The 25959-nt window shown below is 37.8% G+C and overlaps 1 protein-coding gene across 2 annotated transcripts in view; it reads left to right on the top strand.

The window, feature by feature from the left end:
* Positions 1–1083: 1083 nt before the first annotated feature.
* Positions 1084–25959, top strand: part of NRG4 (neuregulin 4) — a 116098-nt gene continuing 91222 nt past the window's right edge. Inside the window, exons 1-3 of one of the 2 annotated variants that reach the window (XM_030930041.1) lie at positions 1117–1173; positions 1429–1474; positions 2223–2332. The gene's annotated coding sequence lies outside the window, so the exon portion shown is untranslated. Of the gene's footprint in view, positions 1174–1428; positions 1475–2222; positions 2333–25959 lie in introns of both variants that reach the window. The other variant, XM_030930042.1, reaches the window with a different exon arrangement.

The raw sequence follows: 25959 nt of genomic DNA, 5'->3' as shown, positions 1-25959 counted from the left end.
AGGCAGATCGCTTGAGCTCAGAAGTTCAAGATCAGACTGGGCAACGTGGTGAAACTCCTTCTCCACCAAAAATATTTTAAAAATTAGCCAGATGTGGTGGTGTGCACTTGTGGTCCCAGCTGCTCGGAAGTCTGAGGTGGGAGGAGGGCTTGAGCCTGGGAGGCAGAGGTTGCAGTAAGCCAAGATTGCACCACCGCACTCCAGCCTGGGTGACAGTGTGACACCCCGTCTAAAAAAAAAAAAAAAAAAAAAATCCCTCTGGATGTCAGATGTTCTAAGTATGTTAATGGACCCAAATGATCACCAAGTGAATGATATTCAGTTTTTAAGTGAGTTCAGTTATGTGTTTAATATTTGGAATTTTGCATGTACTCTATGAAGAACCATTCCTTTGGCTACACAATTCATGTGCCAAAATGGAATATCAGCGAGTGCATGTACATGTATTGAAAACACAAAAATGATCTACTATTCCAATTGTGGTATAATTATTTTATAATAATTAAAATTATATTAAATTTTAAATTAAAATATAATTAAAATAGTGTAGGCTATTTTAAAACCTAGCAAGTACAGGCCGGGTGCAGTGGCTTATGCCTGTAATCCCAGATCACTTGAGGTCAGGAGTTTGAGACCAGCCTGGCCAACATGATGAAACCCTGTCTCTACTAAAAATACAAAAATTTGCTGGGCGTGGTAGCATACGCTGGAAGTCCCAGCTACTCAGGAGACTGAGACAGGAGAATTGCTTGAACTGGGAGGTGGAGGTTGCAGTGAGCCAAGATTGTGCCACTGCACTCCTGCCTGGGCGACAGAGCAAGACTCTGTCTCAATAAATAAATAAATAAATAAATAAATAAATAAATAAATAAATACCTAGCAAGTACATATCCATGTGTTTATTAAAAGAATCCTAGTAATTGCTGACATTTATTGAATGCTTACCATATGTCAGACACCATTCTATGTGCTTTATATATACTAATTTATTTTTTCATAGCAGTCCCATTGGAGAGTTCTAGTTATTAATCTCATTTTACAGATGAAGAAACCAAGGCACAGAGAGATTAAGTAGCCTGCTCAAGATCACACAGCTAATAAGGAACCGAGATTCAAACTTGGGGAGTCTGATTCAGAGACTTTAAAATCAACGCTGGTGCCTCACTGCCTCACGTATGTACACAAAGTTGTGCCTAAATAAATTTGAGGAATCATTAAGTAGTAGGAAAAGCATTCTGGATTCCAGAGTTCCAGCTCCAGTTCATTCTGTAACTTTGAGTATGGCAAATAAATGAAAGTCTCTAATTTGGAGAGACTTGTGCTTATTCCATCTAGAAGTTCTCTAAGTTTTTTTCTAACTCTAAATTTTTATGATTCTATGATTATCATTACATAAAGGAGAAAATTTCTCTTTTTACTTTCTAACAGACTAAAAGTGAATCAGAAAAATAAAGAACCAGCATCAAATTTGAAGGTAGATAAATTTTTTATGTTTTGTAGTTACAAAAAAAATTATTCTTAAACCTTTTATGTTCATTATTTGTATGACTACAGAAAGCCCATAAACCTCTGAAGAATTGATTGTTGCATTCTATTGACTTAAATAAAAATTTGTATTAATATATGCCACTTTGATATGATTAAGGTAATCTGAGCTATTGCCTTGATCTTAGTGCCAAATAAAGTAAAAGCTCTTTGAGAAAATTAACTTTCTAAATGGAAGATAGATCATATACTACTTTTTTTCCTCTTCTTTCCCACAAAGACTACCACCTTATTAAAATGACAAGCCATATTAGGCTTCTATCTGTGATAATACCTGTAACATTTTTTTTCTTGGGGAACACAAAACATAAAAAGTAGCTTTCATAATAAAAGAAATATAATTCCTCGTCCTTCCATAATCCCTGTTTGCATAGTATGAAGTGGCTCCTCACCACCGTCTAATCTTTTAATAAAATTATATTTCCCTCTTAACCCAACTCCTAGCCTTTTATTTGGAAATAGTAACAGTAGTTTTTCTGGGACTTAAAAAGTGGTGACAGGGGGAAAAATTAAACATGTCGACAAAGTGAAACTTCTGCTTCTTACTAAAAAGTCCTTTGAGGTACCACTAAGTGAAAGAAAAACATTCATATGAAAATTGCATATATACTTTCCTTCTCTTCGGGTATTACTAAAATTGTTATATAAATATTCTGTTCTTGCTTATTTCTTTATAGTGGCCACAAATTCTATTAAAGCAGAAGAAATAGTGTGAACCATAAAAAAGAACCAGTTTCCTCTCTACTCTGCAATTTAGAGGAAAAATTTTCATCCAAGGACAGATCAGGTAAGTATTCATTCTTTTAAATGTTTTGGGGCTATATATGTAGCCATAATTTGTTAATTATAATCCTAGATCATTGGTTTGATTTAACTAAGAGACAATAAGGTAGTCTCTGCAATATGGAAAATTCTGTAATGTTAGTTTTATGGGTTTCAATTCTGTTTGAGAAGACTGTATGTATAGAAGTATTTTCAATTAGGCCAGGCACGGTGGCTCACGCCTGTAATCCCAACACTTTGGGAGGCTGAGGTGGGCAGATCATGAGGTCAGGAGATCAAGACCATCCTGACTAACACGGTGAAACGCCGTCTCTACTAAAATTACAAAAATAAATTAGCCAGGTGTGGTGGTGGGCACCTGTAGTCCCAGCTACTCTGGAGGCTGATGCAGGAGAATGGCGTGAACCGGGAGGTGGAGCTTGCAGTGAACTGAGATCGCGCCACTGCACTCCAGCTTGGGCGATACAGCGAGACTCCGTCTCCAAAAAAAAAAAAAAAAAAAAAAGAAGTATATTCAATTATATGCATTTATTTAGAAAAACAGAAACAACAAAGTGTTGTTGCTGGTTAAGTTTAAGTCTGGTCTTTGTGATTTAAAAATAATGTGAATAGAATTAAAGTTTAAGGCTGAGCACGGTGACTCACGCCTGTAATCCCAGCACTTTGGGAGGCCAAGGCGGGCGGATCAAGAGGTCAGGAGTTCAAGAACAGCCTGCCCAACATGGTGAAACTCCATCTCTACAAAAATACAAAAAAATAAAAATAGTTTTAAAAAATGGCCGAGCGTGGTGGTGAGCGCTTTGTAATCCCAGCTACTTGGGAGGTTGAGGGAGGAGAATTGCTTGAACCTGGGAGGCGGAGGTTGCATTGAGCCAAGATCATGCCATTACACTCCAGACAGGGCAATAGAGTGAGACTCCGTTTCAAAAAAGAAAAAACAAAAACAGAATGAAGGCTTGGGGCGACAATAATGCTTTTCCAGTAGATGAGATGATGTCATACAGAGGATGGTGCCTGTTCTTTTCTAACCTCTACAAGGGAAAAACAGCAGGAAAAAAGTAGATTAGAAAAATCAAAGATTTTGAAATTAAGAATATTTGAGATTATAGTTATTTACTTTTGGAAATTGTAGAATCCTCTTTCTAGAAGACTTTCCAAGTAGTGCATATCTGCTGAGAAAAGCTTATCTATCGCTGATACACCCATCATGAGGTCTTCTAACCTTATGATGCTATGGTTTACTTTGAAATGCAGACGGTTATTTCTGTCTAAGGCTAACACGATATATTTCTAATGATAGAATAGGTAAACTTATAGAACTTTAAGACTATGGAGAATGATAGTTATTTTAGGAGCATAGAAATAGTCATAGGTCTTATCCAATTTATTCCATTCTTGGCCATGTGACCATCATTAACATATTTAATTTTTCTTGGCTCTTGTAATACTCTCCAAGTACACATATGTTACCACTGACAGAAATGGAATTGTGGACTCTTAATGTATCATCTCTACCAAGACTAGAGAGAAGGATGGGAGGACAGATTTAAAGAACAGTGTGTTCAAGTGGGATTGTTAAGAATGGTTCCCCAAAATGTGGGATAGGGTGGAGATTTCAAACCATGAGAAATAGACTACAGTATGGTAATCTGAAAATGGCATGTGGGAGCAAGGAAAGGGCTGTTATTCTTTCTACTGAGTTAGAGAAAGAGTAGAAATTAAGTGAAGTAAGTGGTTTTATTGAAAAAGGCACCTTGTAATCTAAAAGAGAACCAGATTTTTATTAGAGTGAACTGCACAGAAGTGAAAAATAAATTTAGAATAAAAAGAGTTTGTCCTCAAAGAAATAGACTTTCCAGTAGATATGGTTGATGAATAGGGCAGAAGGGGAAGAATGACTGAAATGTTGAAGAATTGGGTGTAGAGTGAATGTGGTTAGGAGAGTTTGAGAGTAAGGATGGGAGGGTTGGAGGTAAAAGGAAAAAGAGGCTTGTGCATATGGGGCGAGCAAATAAAATGGAAATGAAAGAAATATTTGAGCAGGAGAAAAAATAGATACAAGTTGAGGGAAAATTAGGAACTTTAAGATAATATTTCTTTGTAAGCAAAGAGATGTTAAGGATGACCAGTTATATATACTGAGGAAATATACTCAGAAAAATGGTCAGAGAGAGAGTGTGTGTCTGTGTGTGTGTATGTATGTGTGTTGTGGGTGGGAGGGCATGATAATTACCCCAGGCCTGAGAAGGGCACACACATATGAAAAGTAACTAGGCTGATTGACCCTCTTATTTCACAGAAGTTTTCCTGGAACAATGTTGTCAGACATATCCTATTTGGATTTTTTTTTTTCTTTTCTGAGACCAAGTCTTGCTCTGTTGCCCAGGCTGGAGTACGGTGGCATGATCTCAGCTCACTGCACCTCCACCTCCTGAGTTCAAGCCATTCTCCTGCCTCAGCCTCCTGAGTAGCTGGGACCACAGGCATGCACCACCATGCCCGGCTAATTTTTGTATTTTTAGTTGAGATGGGGTTTATACCATGTTAGCCAGGCTGGTCTCGAACTCCTGACCTCAGGTGATCCACCAACCTTAGCTTCCCAGAGTGTTGAGATTACAGGCATGAGCCACTGCGCCCAGCCTCTATTTGGATATTGATTGTAGACTGAGTTTCTAGGCTTCAAGGACATGGGAAATCTTTAGAAAGACCAAGGTATGTATGAGAGGCAGTGCTTATGGTAGTGAGGGTGGGGAGCACTGTAATTTTTTCTCCTTTACATTTCTATACAGAGCTATAGCATTTTGTAGAGACATGCATAATTCAAGACTATTTCTGGCAGCAAAGAATGGAAAGTTTGATATTGCCATGTGGCAGTAGCCTCAGAGTTTATAAATCATATTCACCAACCAGCTTTTTTTTTGAGTCAGAGTCTCGTTCTGTTGCCCAAGCTGGAGTATAGTGGCCTGATCTCAGCTTGCTGCAACCTCTGCCTCCCGGGTTCAAGTGATTCTCCTGCCTCAGCCTTCCCAAGTAGCTAGAATTACAGGCATGAACCACCACATCTGGCTAATTTTGGTATTTTTAGTGGAGATGGGGTTTTACCATATTGGCCAGGCTAGTCTCAAACTTCTGGCCCCAAATGATCTGCCTGCCTTGGCCTCCCAAAGTGCCGGGATTGTAGGCATGAGCTGCTGTGCCTAGCCTCCAACCAGCTTTTGAAACTACCTTTTTTTTTTTTTTTTTTGAGACAGGGTTTCTGTTGTCACCCAGGAGTACAATGACAAGATCATAGCTCCCCACAGCCTTGAACTCCTGGGCTCCAGGGATCCTCCCACCTCAGCCTCTGGAGTAGCTGGGACTACAGGCCTGTGCCATCACAGTCAGCTAAGTAAAAAAAAAAATTTTTTTAGACACGTGGTCTCAGTACGTTGCCCAGGCTGGTCTTGAACTCCTGGGCTCAGGTGATCCTGTACCTCAGCCTCCCAAGTAGCTGGGATTGTAGTTGCAAGCCATTGCATCGGGCTGAAACTGTAATTCTTGATGAATTATTAATTTGGGGAATTTGTGTTATTTCATATTTAGCATATAAAGTGAATCTTTATTATTAAATCATTTTACATTTGCAGAGACCACAACCATACACTATTTTTTTTCACTTTTTTTGAGATAAAATATACATATAAAATTTACCATCTTTACCATTTTTAAGTGTACAGTTTAGTGGTAATAAATACATTTATATTCCTTTTTTCACCCTTTATCCTTCCCTCTGCTCTATCATTAATGGCCTTTGGTAACCACTGTTCTACTCTCTGTCTTCATGAGATTCACTTTGTTTTAGCTTCTATATATGAGTGAGAACATGATATTTGTCTTTCTCTGCTTGGTTTATTTTGCTTACATAATTGGCTTCCAGATCCATCTATGTTGCTGCAAATGATGGGATTTCATTCTTTTTTTATGGATGAATAATACTCCAGTGTGTACGTATATCCTATTTTCTTTATTCATCCGTTGATAGGCACTTAGGATGATTTCATATTTTGGCTATTGCTAATAGTGCTGCAATATACATGGGAGTACAGATAGCCCTTTGATATATTGATTTCCTTTCTTTTGGATGTAGACTCAGTAGTGGAATTGCTGGATCATATGGTAGATCTATTTTTAGGCTTTTGAGAAGCCACCATACTGTTCTGCATAGAGGCTGTACTAATTTACATTCCCACCAACAGTGTATGAGAGCTTTCCCTTCTCTACATCCTCACCAGTATCTTTTATTCCTTGTCGTTTTCATAAAAGGCATTTTAACTGGGGTGAGATGATATTTCATTGTGGTTTTGATTTGCATTTCTCTGGTTAGTCATGTTGAGTGTTTTTTTCATTCACATGTTGACCATTTGTATGTCTTCTTTTGAGAAGTGTTTGTTCAAGTCTTTTGCCCATTTAAACATTAGATTGTATGGGTTTTTTTTTTTTTTGCTATTGAGTTGTTTGAGCTCCATATATATTCTGGTTATTAATTCTTTGTCAGATGGATAGTTGGCATATATATTCTCCCATTCTGTGAATTTGTTGATTGTTTCCTTGTGCAGAAGCTTTGTAGCTTGATGTAATCCCATTTGTCTATTTTTGCTTTGGTTGCCTGTGCTTTTGAGGTCTTACCCCAAAAATCTTTACCCAGACCAATGTCATGGAACATCTCTCCAATGTTTTCTTCTGTAGTTTCATAGTTTCAGGATTAAATATTTGTCTTTAATCCATTTTGATTTGGTTTTGGTGTGTGGTGACAGCTAGGGGTCTAGTTTCATTCTTCCGCATCTGGTAACCTTTCCCCATTATATGTTCTTGGCACGTTGGTCAAAGATGAGTTGGCAATAAATGTGTGGATTTATATCTGGATTCTCCATTCTGTTCCATTGGTCTATGTGTCTGTTTTTATGCCAGTACCATGCTGTTTTGGTTACCATAGCTTTGTAGTAAATTTTGAAGTCAGGTAGTGTGATACCTTCAGCTTTGCTCTTTTTGCTCAGGATTGCTTTGTCTATTCCAGGTCTTTTGTAGTTCCATATAAATTTAAGAAAATTTTACCTATTTTTATAAAGAATGCCATTCACATTTTGATAGAGATTGCATTGAATCTGTAAATTGCTTTGGGTAGTTTTATCATTTTAACAATATTAATTCTTCCAATTCATGAGCATGGAATATCTTTCCTTTTGTGTGTGTGTCCTCTTCAATTTCTTTCATCAGAGTTTCATAGTTTTGCTTGTATAGATCTTTCACTTCTTTAGTTAGCTTGATTTCTAGGTATTTTATATATTTTTGTAGTTATTATAAATGAAATTGCTTTATTTTTAATTTTTGTGGGGACATGGTATATTTATGGGTTACATGAGATATTTTGATACATGCATGCAATGCATAATCACATCAGGGTAAATGGGGTATTCATCCCCTCAAGCATTTATCCTGTGTGTTACAAACAATCCAATTATACCCTTAGTTATTTTAAAATGTACAATTACATTATTTTTTACTATAGTCACCCTATTGTGCTAGCAAACACTAGGTCTTATTGATTCTTTCTAAGTAATTTGGACTCATTAACCATCCGCACTTCTCCCAATCAGCCCCCTGCTCCACCCTTCCCAGCCTCTGTTAACCATCTTTCCACTGTCTACCTCCATTGGTTAAACTGTTTTAATTTTTAGCTCCCACAAATAAGTGAGAACATGCGAAGTTTGTTTTTCTGTGCCTGGCTTATTTCACTTAACATAGGGACCTCCAGTTCCATCCATGTTGTTGCAAATTATAGGATCTCATTCATTTTTTATGGCTGAATTGTATCCATTGTATGTATGTACCAAATTTTCTTTATCTGTTCATCTGTTGATGGATGCTTAGGTTGCTTCCAAATCTTAGCTCTTGTGAATAGTGCTGCAGTAAACATGAGAGTGTAGATATCTCTTCGATGTACTGACTTCCTTTCTTTTGGGTGCATATCTCAGAGTGCAATTGCTGGGTCATATGGTAGCTCTATTTTTAGTTTTGTGAGGAACCTCCAAACTGTTCTCCATAGTGGTTCCCACCAACAGTATGTGAGTGTTTCCCTTTCTCCATATCTCTTCCAGCATTTGTTAATGTCTGTCTTTTGGATAAAAGCCATTTTGACTGGTATAAGATGATATCTCATTGTAGTTTTGATTTGCATTTCTCGGATGGTCAATTATGTTGAGCACCTTTTCATATGTCTGTATGCCATTTATATGTCTTCTTTTGAGAAATGTCCATTCAGATCTTCTGTCCATTTTCATATCAGATTATTAGACTTTTTCTCATATAGAGTTGTTTGAAGTCCTTGTATATTCTGGTTATCATCCCTTGTCAGATGGGCATTTTGCAAATATTTTCTCCATTCTGTGGATTGTTTCTTTTTTGAGTATTTCCTTTGCTGTGGAGAAGCCTTTTGTTGATTGTTTCCTTTGCTGTGTAGAAACCTTTTAACTTGATATGATCCCATTTGTCCATTTTGGCTTTGGTTGCCTGTGCTTGTGTGGGGTATTACTCAAGAAATCTTTTTTTTTTTTTTTTTTGAGATGGAGTCTCACTCTGTCACCCAGGTTGGAATGCAGTGGCATGATCTTGGCTCACTGCAAGCTCTGTCTCCTGGGTTCACGCCATTCTCCTGCCTCAGCCTCCCAAGTAGCTGGGACTACAGGCACCCACCACCACGCCTGGCTAAATTTTTATACTTTTAGTAGAGGCGGAGTTTCACTGTGTTAGCCAGGATGGTCTCAATCTCCTGACCTCGTAATTCACCCACCTTGGCCTCCCAAAGTGCTGGGATCATAGGCATGAGCCACTGCGCGCAGCCTACTCAAGAAATCTTTGCCTACTCCAATGTCCTAGAGAGTTTCCCCAATTTTTTTTTTTTAGTAGTTTCATAGTTTGACATCTTAGAATTAAGCCTATAATCCTATTTTGATTTGGATTTTTGTATATGGTGAGAGATAGGGGTCAAGTTTCATTCTTCTGCATATGGATATCCAGTTTTCCCAGCACCATTTATTGAAGAGACTATCCTTTCCCCAAGTATGTTCTTGTCACCTTTGTCAAAAATGAGTTAATGTATGGATTTATTTCTGGGTCCTCTATTCTGTTCCATTAGTCTATGTATCTGTTTTTATGCCAGTATCATGCTGTTTTGGTTACAATAAGTCTGCAGTGTAATTTGAAGTCAGGTAATGTGATTTATTCAATTTTGTTCTTTTTGCTTAGGATGGCTTTGGCTATTCTGGGTCTTTTCTGGTTCCACATAAATTTTAGGATTGTTTCTTCTATTTCTGTGAAGAACGTCATTGGTATTTTGATAGAGATTGCATTGCATGTGTAGATTGCTTTGGGTAGTGTGGACATTTTAACAATATTGAATCTTCCAATCTATGAACATGAAATATCGTTCCATTTTTTGTGTCTTTTTCAATTTCTTGTATTGGTATAGTTTTCATTGTAGAGAGCTTTCACTTCTTTGATTAAATGAATTCCTAGGTACTTTCTTTTATTTGTAGTTATTATAAATGGGATTACTTTCTTGATTTCATTTTCAGATTGTTCACTTTTGGCGTATAGAAATGCTACTAATTTTTGTTTGTTGATTTTGTGTCCTCTAACTTTGCTGAATTGGTTTAGCAGTTCTAAATTTTCTGATGAAGTCTTTAGGTTTTTCCAAGTATAAGATCATATCATCTGCAAACAATGATAATTTGATTTCTTCCTTTCCAATTTGAATGCCCTTTATTTCTTTCTCTTGTCTGATTGCTGTAGGTAGGACTTCCAATACCATGTTGAATAACAGTGGTGAAAGTGGGCATCCTTGTCATCTTCCCGATCTTAGAAGAAAGACTCAGTTTTTCCACATTCAGTATGATACTAGCTATGGGTCTGTCATATATAGCTTTTATTATGTTGAAGTATGTTCCTTCTATTCCCAGGTTTTTGAGAGTTTTTATCACAATGAAATGTTGAATTTTATCAAATGCTTTTTCAGCATCAATTGAAATAATCATATTATTTTTGTTCTTCATTCTATTGATACGATGTATCACATTGATTTGTGTATGTTGAACCATCCTTGCATCCATGGGATAAATCTCACTTGGTCATGACAAATGATATTTTTAGTATGTTATTGAATTTGGTTTGCTAGTGTTGTGTTGAAGATTTTTGCATCAGTGTTAACCAGGGCTATTGGACTGTAGCTTTTTTTTTTTAATGTGTTTTTATCTGGTTTTGATATGAGGGTAATATTGACCTTGTAGAATGAGCTTGGAACTATTCCTTCCTCCTTTCTTTTTCAGAATAGTTTGAGTAGAATTGGTATTAGTTCTTTTTTAAATGTTTGATAAAATTCAGCAGTGAAGTCATTGGTCTCAGGCTTTCCTTTGTTGGGAGACTTTTCAATATGGCTTTGATCTTATTAGTTGTTATTAGTCTGTTTAGGTTTTGGATTTCTTCATGGTTCAATCTTGGTAGGTTGTATATATCTAGGAATTTATCTATTTCTTCTTGGCTTTTCAATTTATTGGCATATATTTGCTCATAGTAGCCTCTAATGATCCTTTGAATTTCTGCAGTATTCGTTGTAATGTCTCCTTTTTCATCTCTGATTTTATTTATTTGTGTCTCCTCTTTTTTTGTTAGTCTGGCTAAAGGTTTATCAGTTTTGTTTATCTTTTCAAAAAACCAGCTTTTTACTTCATTGATCTTTTGTATTTTCTTCATTTCAATTTTATCTCTGCTCTTTATTCTTCTACTGATTTTTGGGTTCGGTTTGCTTTTGCTTTTCTATTTCTTTTAGATGCATCATTAGCTTGTTTATTTGATGTTTTCCTACTTTTTAAATGTAGGTGCTTATAGCTATAAACTTCTCTCTTGGTACTGCTTTTGCTATATTCCATAGGTTTTGGCATGTTGTGTTTCCATTATCATTTGTTTCAAGAAATGTTTCAGTTTCCTTTTTAATTTCTTCATTGACCCACTGGTCATTCTGGAGCCTATTATGTAATTTCTATGTGTTTGTATAGTTTCCAAAATCCCTCTCATTATTGATTTCTAGTTTTATTCCATTGTGGCCAGAAAAGATGTTTGATATTATTTCAGTTTTTTAAAATATTGTAAGACTTGTTTTTTGACCTAACATATGGTCTATCCTTGAGAATGACCCATGTGCTGAGGAAAAGATTGTGTATTCTGTAGCTGTTGGATTAAATGTTCTATATGTATCTATTTGGTCCATGTGGTCTATAGTACAGATTAAGTCTGATATTTCTTTGTTTATTTTCTGCCTGGAAGATCTGTCCAATGCTTAAAGTGGGGTGTTGAATCTCCAGCTATTATTATATTGGAGTTTATCTCTTTCTGTAGCTCAAATATTTGCTCTATATATCTGGGTGCTTTAGTGTTGGGTGCATATATATTTAAAATTGTTATATTCTCTTGCTGAATTGACCCCTTCATTATTATATAATGACCTTCTTTGTCTCTTATTAAAGTTTTTGTCGTGGGATCTGTTTTGTCTGATATATGTATAGCGCTCCTGCTCTGTTTTGGTTTCTGTTGGTATGAAATATCTTTTTCTGTCTTTTTATTTTCAGTCTATGTGTGTCATTAGAGGTAAAGTGTGTTTCTTATAGGCAACAGATCATTGGGTCTTGTGGGTTTTATTTTTTGGTTTGTTTTTGTTTTTTTGTTTTTTTTCTTATCCATTCAGCCACTTTGTCTTTTGAAGAGTCTAGTCCACTTACATTAAAGGTTATTACTTTTTTTGTTTTTTTTGACAGAGGGGTGGGTACAGAATCTTGCTTTGTTGCCCAGGCTGGGGTGCAGTGGTGCAATCTCGACTCACCTCAACCTCTGCCTCCTGGGTTCAAATGATTCTCATGCCTCAGCCTCTCAAGTAGCTGAGACCACAGGTGTGTGCCACCACACCCAGCTGATTTTGTATTTGAGACAGGATTTCGCCATGTTGGCCAGGCTGGTCTCAAACTCCTGGCCTCAAATGGTCCACCTGCCTCAGCCTCCCGAAGTGCTGGGATTACAGGTGTGAGCCACCGCACCCAGCCAGCCTTTTTGTACTTGGTTATTAATATATTTTTCTAGGTTTATGAATTTCTCTCTAATTATCCCTTTGAATAAAGTTTCTACCCCTTTCTCTACCTTCTCTTTAAGGTCAGTAACTCTTAGATTTGCCCTTTTGAGGTTATGTTCTAGATAATGTACGTGTGCTTCATGCTTTATTTTGTTTTAATCTGTGTCTAACTGTGTTTTCAAATAGCCTGTCTTCAAGCTCACAAATTCTGTCTTCTGCTTGATCAGTTCTACTATTAGAGTCTCTCATGCATTATTCAATATGTCAATTGCATTTTTCACCTTCAGAATTTCTACTTATTCTTTTCAATTATTTCAATCTCTTTGTTAAATTTATCTGATATAATTCTGCATTCCTTCTCTGTGTTATCTTGAATTTCTTTGAGTTTCTTCAAAGCAGCAATTTTAAATTCTGTCTGAAAGGTCATGCATTTTTGTTTCTTCAGAATTGGTCTCTGGCAGCTTATTTAGTTCATTTGGTGAGGGTATATTTTCCTGGATGGTCTTGATGCTTGTGGATATTCACTGGTGTCTGGGCATTGAAGAGTTAGGTATTCATTGCAGTATTCTCAGTCTAGGCTTGCTTGTATCCACCTGTCTTGGGAAGGCTTTCCAGGTATTCAAAAGGACTTCGAGCGTCGTGATCTAAGATCTAAGCCATATCTGCATTACGGGGCACCTCAAGCCCAGTAATGCTGTGGTTCTTGCAGACTTGTAGAAGTACCATCTTGGTGATATTGGATAAATCTGGAAGAATTCTCTGGTTTACCAGGCAGAGATTCTTATTCTCTTCCCTTACTTTCTCCCAAGCAAATGGAGTTTCTCTGTCTGTGCTGAGCCACCTCTGGCTGGGAGTAGGGTGACCCAAACACCCCTATGGCCACCACCAGTGGGACTGTGCTGGGTTAGACCTGAATCCAGCACAGCACTGGGTCTTGCCCAAGGCCCGCTGTAACCAGTACCTGGCTGCCACCTATGTTCATTCAAAGCCCTAGGGCTCTACAGTCAACATCTAGTGAAGCCAACCAGGTTTGTGTCCTTCCCTTTAGGGCGGCAAGTTCCTGCAGGCCTTGGGCAGGTCCAGAGATGCCATCTGGGAGCTAAGGACTGGAGTCAAAAAACTTAGAAGTCTACCTGGTGTTGTATTCCACTGTGGCTGAGTGGGCTTTCAAACCATCAAAAGCAGTTCTCACTTTTCCCTCTCCTTTTCACAGGCAGAAGACCCTCACCTTATGGTCATTACCACCCAAGGCCCATAAGGAGTACTGCCAGGCTACCACCAATGTTCACTTAAGGCCTGAGGGCTCTTCAGTTAGCTTGTGGTGAATGCTACCAGGCCTGGGACTCACTCTTCAGGGAAGTGGGGTCCCCCCTGGCCCTGGCCATGTCCAGAAATGCCATGCAAGAGCCAAGGCCTGGAATCAGAGGCCCCAAGAGCTTGATTGGTGCTATACCACATTGTGGTAGAGCTTGTACTTAAGATGTAAGACAAAGTCTCCTCTTTTTCCTCTGCTTTTCTCAAGCAGAAGGAATCTCTTACCATAGCCACCACAGGTGGGAATGTGCTGGGTCTCACCTGAAGCCAGTGTGTCTCAGAGTCTCACCCAAGGCCCATACCGTACTACCTGAGTATCACTATTGATTATTCAGGGTCTCAAGGGCTTGTTAGCCAGCAGATAATGCATCCTGCCAGAAATAGGTCCTTCCTTTCAAGGAATCAGGTTCCCTCTGGGTCCAGGGTGTGTCTAGAAATGTCATCTGGGAGCTAGGGCCTGGAATGGGGGCCTTACAGTTCTGACTAGTATTGTATCCTACTGTGGTTGAGCTGGTGTCCAAGGTGCAAGACAAAATTCCTCTTTACTCTCCCTCTCCTCTCCTCTCAGGTGGAAAGGGAGTGCTTGCACTACCCCCTTTTCAACACCAGGCAACACAGCTTGTGGCTCTTTTGTGACTTTTTTGGAGTCACAGCTGTGTTGCCTGGGGTTGGGGGAGGGGTAGTGCAAGCACTCCCTTAGATGCCCCGCCTTGTGTCTCAGTAAGTCTCATGACTGGCAAGTCCACTGGCTTCAAGCCCAGCTCAACACTAAAACTTGCAGTTCTTGGGGCCTAGACTGCCTTTACAGTTTATTTAGAGCCCCAAAGCACTTCGGGCCACAATGATAAAGCTTGCTGGAACTCAAGTTCCAGCTGCTGGGATGGGTGATTCTCCTCTGGCTAGGGCTTATCTGAATGCTCCCTCTGTAGCTGGGTGTCAGCTAAGTTCAGCCCAGTTTTGCTTTATACTGTTACTGCACTGAGTTCAATGTAAAGTCTCACAGTCTCTGTGTTCTCAATCTCCCCAAGCACACAGATTTCTTCACACCACTTGACTACTGTGATGGGATAGGGGAGGAGTAGCATCAATGATTCAAATTCTTTCCTACTCTCTTAAGTTTCTCTTTCAGAACTGTGAAGTTAACATTAGGTGCTGTAAAGGCTCACCTGATATTTGGTTCTTATAAGGTGCTTTTTTTTGTACGTAGATAGTTGTTGAATTTGGTGTTCCTGCAGGGGGGATGATTGGTAGGACCTTCTATTCTGCCATCTTGCTCTACCCGTCAAGATTGCTTTTTTGATTTCTTTTTCAAATTGTTTGCCTTTGGCATATAGAAATACTATTGATTTTTGTATGTTGATTTTTGCATCCTGCAACTTTACTGAGTTTCTCAGCTCAAATTTTTTTTTTTTTTTGGTGGAGTCTTTAGGTTTTTCTATGTATAAGGTCATGTCATCTGCAAATAAGGCTTATTTGACTTCTTCCTTTCCAGTTTGGATTCTCTTTATTTCTTTTTCCTGTCTAATTGTTCCATCCAGGACTTCCAGTATTATGTCAAATAACAGTAGTGAGAGTGGACATCCTTATCTTGTTCTAGTCCTTAGAGGAAAGGCCTTGGATTTTTCCCCATTCGGTAGGAGTTAGGTGGTCATACGCTATTTAAGTTTCCCAATTAAAAGTAATGATAATAGCTAGCACTTGTTGAATCCTTCCTATGTTCCAGGCATTTTACATGTATAAATTCATTTGATACTCAGATATCCCTTTGAATGAGGCATTATCATTGTGTCCACTTCTAACTCTGCCCTCATGTATAGGTGAAGAAAGTAGACACAATATTTTTCTCCCAATGTCACTCACCCATTATAGGGTGAAACATTCTACTGTGGAATTTTTTTTTTTTTTTTTTTTTTTTTTTTTTTTTAGGTTATTCACACAAGGAGTTGATGTGAAGCAAATAAAACAGAAGTTTTTCCCTCCAGGCAATTCTCATATCCATCACTCTAAGTCAAACCAGTGTGAAGTGGGCTACAAAAGCTGTGGAGCCCCTGGGAAGGGTGTCTGTTTAGAAACTACCTTAGATGGGGCCAAAGAGGACAATGACAAAGCAGATGCTCCTGAGACTTATACCAGGACCTAGCAGATTGACTAACCAAGGAATTTACCTTACTGCCTGCCAAGGAATCTGCCGTTTCTGTCCTTAAGATACAGTGTGGATTGTGGGCTGTTGACAACTGTGTGCTTCCCATTATTCCCTTTTCTGAATGGGAATTTTAAGGGGGTTACTCTGTCCTTTCTTTTTCACAGTTATATTAACAAAGGAGGATGGCTTAGAGACCGATACCTTTTAGCTATTCAGATGGTCAGATAGGAATTGCCATATTTGGACTTGATATAGCAGATAGAAAATCACCCAGGGATTCTGTTTAAAGCTATTTACAGTAATTGGATGAGAGAGGAGGGTTGTCTTTCTTGAGGAGAGAATGAGTGTGTTCTGTTTAATGCATAGGTGTGACAAGAAGTGTGCATGTGCATGTTGGGTTGAGGACTGTGACAGACGCTATTGGTTATCCAATCCAATATCTATTCCTTACTTTTACCATAAAAATTAGAAAAGTTAAATACTCGATTTTCTAAACTTTCTTACTGCTACAGTGGCCATGTAATACAATTCTAGTTCATGAGTCTGCTGGGGGACTTCACGGAAGACTTTCCTCTTTTCTGATAAAAGGGTAGGACAGGGCTGGGGTGTAACCCCTTTTCTGGGTTTGACCTTAGATGTGATGCTTACAGCTGAAGTGACCATCCTGGAACCATTAGGCAATAAAAATGAATACAAAAAGTTGACACACTTAGGATGGTGGAGAAAAAATATTGAAAATATTGATTACATCATTGATTAGTGAACCAACTTTAGCAGTTACTCTGTTCAAGATGTTGTGTCTTGTGAGAAATTTATCCATATTTGTTTATGCTATTGTGAACTGGGTTGACTGTTACTTACAACCTAAAACTTTCTAAACTGATACATTATAAAACTCTCTTTTATATGCTACAATGTCGGTACATTGTTGTTCTTAAACCATGATGTCCTATTAGTAAATAATGGTTATATGAAGTAAGGGCAAGCCTTATTGATTTATTTTTTGAAATAGAGATGGGATTTCATTATGTTTCCCAGGCTGATCTTGCACTCCTGGCCTCCAGGTATCTTCCTGCCTTGGGCCCCTGATGTGCCAGGATGACAGGCGTGAGCCACCACACCTGGCCGGGAAAAGCTTTTGGGGAAAACAAACAAACAAAAAAACAAAACAAAACAAAAAACTTTTACAATAGGCTGATTCAATTCACGTGTAAAATTGCATTATTGAGGTGTTACTATTGACAGACATCTTCTTGATACATAGCCCAGTTTACGTTTTACTTTTAGGAGTAGAATATCTGCATAGCTAAGACTTGTACTTTAATATAATTAGGGAATATCTTCTGAAAATTGGTTTCCCATGCAGTAAGAAATGCTACAAAGTTTTACAACCTAATAAAAGTCTTCAGAAAGAAATTGCTGAGTCCAGTATGATAGGTTCAATGTAGTCATGGCTTTTGAATAAGATAGTATTTTAGTTCTGCATCACTGACTGCTAGGAAATGTTTATTACTTCCAAACTGCTATTTTACTCTGCCTTATATCAGAACATCTACTTTTACTTTCAGTTGTCCTTTTAAATGTTTCCATCATTTCAGAAAATTTTTTGTTCCAATTGTTGACTCAATCACATGAGGTTTAAGATTTTACTTTTCTATTTTTGCCTTTCTAAAAATTAATTCATGGTAATAGCCATTTGTGCCAGCTTTTTATATCACAAGGAGATGTTTGAACAACAACCAAAGGAAAATATGGGGCAAAGAAGAATAGACATTGTTCTGTGGATGTAGTTTATAGAAAAATTATATTTGGCCTTCAAAGAAAGTTTTTAAGACTTTATGTTTGTTACTTATTCACATACTGACAAGTTGTGATCAAAATAATTTTCCTAGAAAAGTAGTCTGAAGTTTTTTCATTTTGTTTATGCTAAATTTTAAAACCAAAAGCTTTTAAAAATAATTGGAAAGCTTCTGACACTGAATATTCTGTTATTTATCTAAATGCCTAAGACGTGATTTGGGGTGTATTGAGATCTGTTGGTCTCTATGTGGTTTTCTTGGTGGCTTTATACACAATATTTTGCTTTTCTTTTCTGATGTACCCTGAGTCAGGCCTCACAAAAACTAACAATATTGTAAGACTTGCAAAGTCAGCATCTAAGGCAATTCTTAAATGTATGGTAAGGGTATTTTCAACCAATTGACTGGAAAATCTTTTTGGTCTATTTCTACTGGCATTTGAACACTATTGAAGTGGTTTGAAACAAACTTTAAAGCTTGAGCTTTTTCTTGATTTAAATTACTCTTATTTTTAAGAATGTATTGTTATTAGCATGGTGGCTGTGTGCCTAGCATATAAAGTCTTTTTACTGGGTAATTCTCCTCTCTGTTTCTTGTTTACCCTCTGTGCTGGCTTTTCTTGAGTAATGTATGCCATACATATGCTCATTTTCTTTCACTATGGAAAGCATTTATCTGTGAATAATGACAGCTTTATTCTTCCTTTCCAATTTTTATGGGTTTTATTTATTTATTTATTTTTGAGACAGAGTCTCACTCTTTTGCCCAGGCTGGAATGCAATGGCACGATCTCAGCTCACTGCAACCTCCTGGGTTCAAGTGATTCTCCTGCTTCAGCCTCCTGAGTAGCTGGGATTACAGGCATGCGCCACCACATCCAGCTAATTTTTTTTTTTTTTTTTTTTTTTTTTTTTTTTTTTTTTTGGAGAGACAGAATCTTGCTCTGTTGCCCAGGCTGGAGTGCTCGAGTGCAGTGGTGCAATCTTGGCTTGCTGCAACCTCCACCTCCTGAGTTCAAGCAATTCTCCTGCCTCAGCCTCCCAAGTAGCTGGGACTATAGGAGCATGCTGCCATGCCTGGCTAATTTATTTTGTATTTTAGTAGAGATGGGGTTTCACCACATTGCCCAGGCTGGTCTTGAACTCCCAGCCTCAGATGATCCACCCGCCTCGGCCTCCCAAAGTGCTGGGATTGTAGCCATGAGCCACTGTGCCCAGCCCCAGTTTTTATGTTTTATATTTCTTTGTATTATCCTCATGTGCTAATTAAGACCTCCAGTATAATGGTGATAGAAATAGTGAAATTGGACATCTTTGCCTTGTTTCTAATCTTAGGGGAAAGTCTTTCAATATTTCAACGTGAAATATGATGCTAATCGTAGGTTTTTAGTAGATACTCTTTATAAGCTTAAGCAAGTTCCCCTAGTTTGTGGAGATTTTTTTCCCTCATGAGTGGGTATTGAAGTTTTATCAGATGCCTTTTTTGAATCTATTGAGGTGACAATATAATCTTTATCTTTTATTTTGTTAATGTGGTGAATTGTATTAATTCACACATATTAGACCAACCATGCTGATAAACCCTACTGGTCATGATATATTATCCTTTTACTATATCAGTAGATTTAATTTGCTAATTTTTTAAATGATTTTTTTTGTCTATGTTCATGAGGATTAATAGTAATTTTTTTTTCTTTAATTTCTTGTCAAGTTTTGGCATCAAGGTTATGTTGGTTTCAGAAAAATGAGTTGGGAAATGTTCATTCTTTAGTATCTAAAATAATTTGTATAATATTCTCTCTTTTTCCTGAAATGTTTGGTGGAATTCACCAGTGAATCCATCCAGGCATAGTGTTTCCTTTGTGGAAAGATTTTAAATTAGAGATTAAAATTTGTTTATTTTTGTTTTGTTACCTGTGCTTTGAGGTGTTATTCATAAAATCTTTTCCCAGACCAGTGTCCTGAAGTCTTTCCCCTATGTTGCCTTGCAGTAGTTTCATAGATTCTGGTCTTTCATTTAGATTGTTAATCCATTTTGAGTTGCTTTTTGTATAAGGTTAGAGGGTGGGAGAGTAGTTTCATCCTTCTGGATATTGCTATCTAGTTTTCCCAGCACTATTTATTGAAGAGATTGTCCTTTCCCTAATGAGTGTCCTTGATGCTTTTGTGAAAAATCAGGTGGCTGTAGAAGCATGGGTTCTTTAATTCTAGGTTCTCTATTCTGTTCCATTGGTCTATGTGTCTGTTTTTATGCCAGAACCATGCTGTTTTGGTTACTACAGTTTTGTAGTATATTTTGAAGTTGTAGCATGATGTCTGCAGCTTTGTTCTTTTTTGTTTTCTTTTTCTTTTCTTTTCTTTTTTTTTTTTTTTGAGACAGAGTCTCGCTCTGCCACCTAGGCTGGAGTGCAGTGGTGCAATCTGGGCTCATTGCAACCTCCACCTTCTGGGTTCAAGCAATTCTCCTGCCTCAGCCTCCCGAGTAGCTGGAACTACAGGTGTGTGCCACCACGTCCAGCTAATTTTTTGTATTTTTAGTAGAAATGGAGTTTCACCATGTTAGCCAGGATGGTCTCCATCTCCTGATGTCATGATCCACCTGCCTCAGCCTCCCAAAGTGCTGGAATTACAGACATGAGCCACCACACCCAGCCTGCAGTTTGTTCTTTTTGTCGCTTTATCTGTTTTGCGTCTTTTAGGATTTCTTTTGCTATTTCTGTGAAGAATGTAATTGGTATTTTGATAGGGATTGCATTGAATCTGTAGGTTTCCTTGGGTAGTATGATTATTTTAAACAATATTAAATCTTCTGATCCATGAGCATATCTTCCGGTTTGTTTGTATCCTCTTCAGTTTATTTCATCAGCATTTTATAGTTTTCATTGTAGAGATCCTTCACTTCTTTGGTTAAATTTATTCCTAGGTATTTTATGTTTTTGTAGTTATTGTAAATGGGATTGTCTTGATTCCTTTTTCAGTTTAGTTAATCATCCATGTATAAAAATACTGCTGATTTTTATGTTGATGTTTGTATTCTGCAACTTTACTGAATTCATTTATTAGTTTTAAGAGTTTTTTGGTAGAGTCTTCAGGTTTTCCTATATAGAAGATCATGTCATCTACAAACAGGGACAGGTTGATTTCCTCCTTTCTAATTTGGATACCCTTTATTTCTTTCTCTTGTCTAATTGCTCTATGTAGAACTTCTGGTACTATGTTGAATAAGAGTGGTGAGAGTGGACATCTTTGTCTTGTTCCAGTCCATCCAGTATGATGTTAGCTGTGGGTCTATCATATATGGCCTTAATTTTGTTAAGGTACTTTCCTTCTATACCTAATTTCATGAGAGTTTTTAATTATGAAGGGATGTTGCATTTTATCAAATGCTTTTTTCTGCACCTATTGACATGATCATATGGTTTTTCTCCTTCATTCTGTTGATATAGTGTTGATATTGATTGATTTGCATATGTTGAACCATACTTGCATTCCTGACATAAATCCCACTTGATCAGGTGTATTATCTTTTTTATGTATTTTGTATTTGATTTGCCTGTATTTTCTTGAGCACTTTTATGTCTGTGTTCATTGGGGGATTTATCCTGTAGTTTCTCTTTCTGTTGTGTTCTTATCTGGTTTTGCTATCACAGTTATGCGGGCCTCATAGAATCACTTTTTTATTTTGTTTTATTTTTTTTGAGGAGAAGGAGGAGGAGTCTCGCTCTGCTGCCCAGGCTGAAGTGCAGTGGCACATCTCAGTTCACTGCAACCTACCTTCCCCTCCCGGGTTCAAGCGATTCTCCTAGCTCAGCCTCCCAAGTACCTGGGATTACAGGTGCAGGCCATCGCACCTGGCTAATTTGTGTATTTTTAGTAGAGAGGGGGATTCACTACATTGGCCAGGCTGGTCTCAAACTCCTGGCCTAAAGTGATCCACCTGCCTCAACCTCCCAAAGTGCTGGGATTACAGGCGTGAGCTACCACGCCCAGCTGGAATCCCTTTTTTTTTTTTTTTTTAAAACAGTTTGAGAATAATTACTTTTAATTCTTCTTTAAAGGTTCATTACAGTTCAATGGTGAAGTCATCTGGTCCTAGATTTTTCTCTGTTAGGAGACTGTTTTATTACTGTTTTAATTTTATTACTTGTTATTGGTCTGTTCAGGTTTTTCATTTCTTCTTGGTTCTATCTTGGTAGGTTGTATATAGCCAGGACCTCATCTATTTCCTCTAGGTTTTCAAATTTATTGGCATGTATTTGCTCATGAGCCTTTGTATTTCTGTGATATCTGTTGTGATGTCTCATTTTTCATTTCTGATTTTTTTATTTGGGTTTTCTCTTTTTTCTTAGTTTAGCTAATGATTTGTCAATTTTGTTTATCTTTTCAAATAACCAACTTTCATTTCATTGGTCTTTTGTATTTTTTTCTCTCAATTTTATTTATTTCTGCTCCAATCTTTATTTCTTCTACTAATTTTGAGTTTGATTTTTTCTTTTTTCTTTTAGTTCTATGAGATGCATCATTAAATTGTTTATTTGAAATCTTTCTAGTTTTTTGTGTAGACATTTATTACTATAAACTTGCCCCTTAATACTGCTTTCGCTGTGTCCCATAGATTTTGGTATGTTGTGTTTCTATTTTCATTTGTCTCATGGGACTTTCTAATTTTCTTATTTTCTTTCTTAATCCATTGGCCATTCAGCAGGGTGGTGTTTAATTTCCATGTATTTGTATAGTTTGGGATGTTTCTCTTATTATTGATTTGAAGTTTTATCCATTGTGGTAAAATAAGATACTTGGTATTTCAATTTTTTAAAAAGTTTGAGACTTGTTTTATGTCCTAATATGTGGTCAGTTTTGGAGAATGTTCCATGTGCTGATGAAAAAAATCAGTTTTTAGGTGAAACGTTTTGAAAATTATGTCCATTTAGCCTATGGTGCAGTTTAAATCCAGTGTGTCTTTGTTGATTTTCTGGCTAGATGACCTGTTTAATGCTGAGACTGGGTGTTGATGTCCCCAACTATTATTGTATTGAAGTCTGTCTCTCCCTTTAAATCTAATAATATTTGCTTTATATATCTGGATGCTCTGATGCTGTGTGCATACATATATATTTATGACTGTTATATTCTCTTGCTGAATGGATCCATTGATTATATAATGTTTCTTTTTCTCTTTGTACAGCTTGCTTTGTCTATCTGGGTGCTCTGGTGCTGGGTGCATATATATATTTACAACTGTTATATTCTCTTGCTGAATGGATCCATTGATGATTATATAATGTCTTTCTTTTTCTCTTTGTACAACTTTTTTTTTTTTTTTTTTTTTTTTTTTTTTTTTTTTTTTTTTTTTTTTTTTTTTTTTTTTTAGACGGAGTCTCGCTCTGTCGCCCGGGCTGGAGTGCAGTGGCCGGATCTCAGCTCACTGCAAGCTCCGCCTCCCGGGTTTACGCCATTCTCCTGCCTCAGCCTCCCAAGTAGCTGGGACTACAGGCGCCCGCCACCTCGCCCGGCTAGTTTTTTGTATTTTTTTTTTTTTTAGTAGAGACGGGGTTTCACCATGTTAGCCAGGATGGTCTCGATCTCCTGACCTCGTGATCCGCCCGTCTCGGCCTCCCAAAGTGCTGGGATTACAGGCTTGAGCCACCGCGCCCGGCCTGTACAACTTTTGAATTGAAGTCTTGTTTTGTCTAATACAGATATTCCTGCTTGTTTTTGGTTTTTGTTTGTGGAATGTCTTTTTCCATCCCTTCACTTTCAGTCTGTGTGAGACTTTACGGATAAAGGGAGTTTCTTATAGGCAGTATATAGTTGGGTCTTGGTTTTATTTTATTTTATTTATTTATTTTTTGAGACGGAGTCTTGCTCTGTCCCTCAGGCTGGAGTACAGTTGCACAATCTCAGCTCACTGCAAGCTCCGCCTCCCGGGTTCACGCCATTCTCCTGCCTCAGCCTCCCAAGTAGCTAGGACTATAGGCGCCTGCCACCACGCCCAGCTAATTTTTTGTATTTTTAGTAGAGACAGGGTTTCACCTTGTTAGCCAAGATGGTCTCAATCTCCTAACCTCGTGATCCACCCACCTCAGCCTCCCAAAGTGCTGTGATTACAGGCGTGAGCCACCACACCCAGCCTCTTGTTTTTATTTTTTATCCTTTCAGCCAGTCTGTATCTTTTACATGGAGTATTTAATCCATTGGCATACAAGGTTGTTATTGATGAGGACTTCCTTCTGTTTTTGTGTTTGTTTCCTGGTAGTTTTGTGTATCCTTTGTTTCTCTTTTATTTATTTTTGCAGTTGGTTGGTTTTCTGTAATGAAATGGTTTGAATCCTTTCTCTTTCTCCTTTGTATATCAGTTCTACCAGTGAGTTTAATAGTTTCATGTTTTTATGAGTATGGTAATTGTCTTTTCCCTTCCATATGTAAGATTCCCTTGAGCATTTCTTATATAGCCAGTCTAGTGGTGATGAATTCCCTTAGTTTTTGCTTGGCTGGAAGCAAAGATTTTATTTCTCCTTTATTCCTGAAGGATATCTTTGCTGGGTATAATACTTTTGCTGATAGTTGTTTTCTTTCAGTACTTTGATTATATCCTATTTTCTCCTGGCCTGTAAGGTTTCTGCTGTGGAATCCAGTCAAACTAATGGGAATTCCCTTACATGTGACTTAATTCTTTTCTCTTGCAGTTTTAGAATTCTATCTTTGTCTTTGACTTTTGATAATTTGATTATAATGTGCATTGAAGAGGACTTGTTTAGGTTGAATCTATGTGGGATTATTTGAACTTTCTGGATCTGGATATCTGTCTCTCTCCCAAAACCTGTGATGACTTCAGCTATTATTTCATTAAATATGTTTTCTGCAGAAATATGCAGAAAACATATTTAATGAAATGCTAGCTTTTTTCCCCTTATTTTCTTCTTCTGGAATGCCCATAATGCAAATATTTGTTCACTTAATGATGTCTCATACATCTTGGACGCCTTTTTTTGGGTGTGTAGCGGGGGGACTGCCTGTGTTACTTCAAAAGACCTATCTTCACATTCAGAAATTCCTTCTTCTGGCTGATCTAGTCTGTTTACTGATGCTCTCAATTTTTTTTTTTTTTTTAATTTTTGAGACAGAGTCTCACTCTGTCACTCAGGCTGGAGTGCAGTGGTACGATTGGCTGATCTAGTCTGTTTACTGATGCTCTCAATTTTTTTTTTTTTTTTTAATTTTTGAGACAGAGTCTCACTCTGTCACTCAGGCTGGAGTGCAGTGGTACGATTTCGGCTTGCTGCAGCCTCCATCTTCTGGGTTCAAGCAGTTTTCCTCCCTTAGCCTTTCAAGTAGCTGGGATTACAGGCACCCACCAGTATGCCAATCTAATTTTTGTATTTTTTAGTAGAGACAGGGTTTCACCACATTGGCCAGGCTGGTCTTGAACTTTTGACCTCAAGTGATCTACCCACCGTGGCCTCCCAAAAGTGCTGGGATTATAGGAGTCAGTCATTGTGCCCAGCCTCAATTGTATTTTTTATTTCGTTAATTGAATCCTTCAGCTTCAGGATTTCTGTTTGATTCTTTTTTATGATATCTATTTCTTTATTGAATTTCTCATCTAAATAGTGAATTTTTAAAATTTCATTGTTGTCTATCTATATTATCTTTTTTGAGATGGAGTCTTGCTCTGTCGCCCAGGCTGGAGTGCAGTGACGCGTTCTCGGGTCACCACAAGCTCCGCCTTCTGGGTTTACGCCATTCTCCTGCCTCAGCTGCCTGAGTAGCTGGGACTACAGGCACCTGCCACCAAGCCTGGCTAATTTTTTGTATTTTTAGTAGAGATGGGGTTTCACTGTGTTAGCCAGGATGGTCTCAATCTCCTGACCTCATGATCTGCCCACCTCAGCCTCCCAAAGTGCTGGGATTACAGGCATGAGCTGCTGTGCCTGGCCCCTGTCTATCTATATTCTCTTTTATCTCACTGAGTTTCCTTAAGAGTACTATTTTGAATTCTTTTTCTGGTATTTCATATAGTTCCTTAGGATTGGATTCTTACTGGATAATTACTGTGTTCTTCTGAAGGTGTAATGTTTGCCTGCTTTTTCTGCCCATGTTTTTTGTTTGGTTGGTTTTTTCTTGCCTACATTAATTTCTATGCATTTGGTGGAACAATTGCCCCCTCCAATTTTCTTATGGAAAGACTTATACATATAGATGGGTCTTGGGGTGTCAGTTTGGTGG

The sequence above is a fragment of the Rhinopithecus roxellana genome, chromosome 5 (genome assembly GCF_007565055.1).
Source record: "Rhinopithecus roxellana isolate Shanxi Qingling chromosome 5, ASM756505v1, whole genome shotgun sequence".
Classification (NCBI taxonomy): domain Eukaryota; kingdom Metazoa; phylum Chordata; class Mammalia; order Primates; family Cercopithecidae; genus Rhinopithecus; species Rhinopithecus roxellana.
This window is presented reverse-complemented; position numbering and strand designations above follow the sequence as displayed.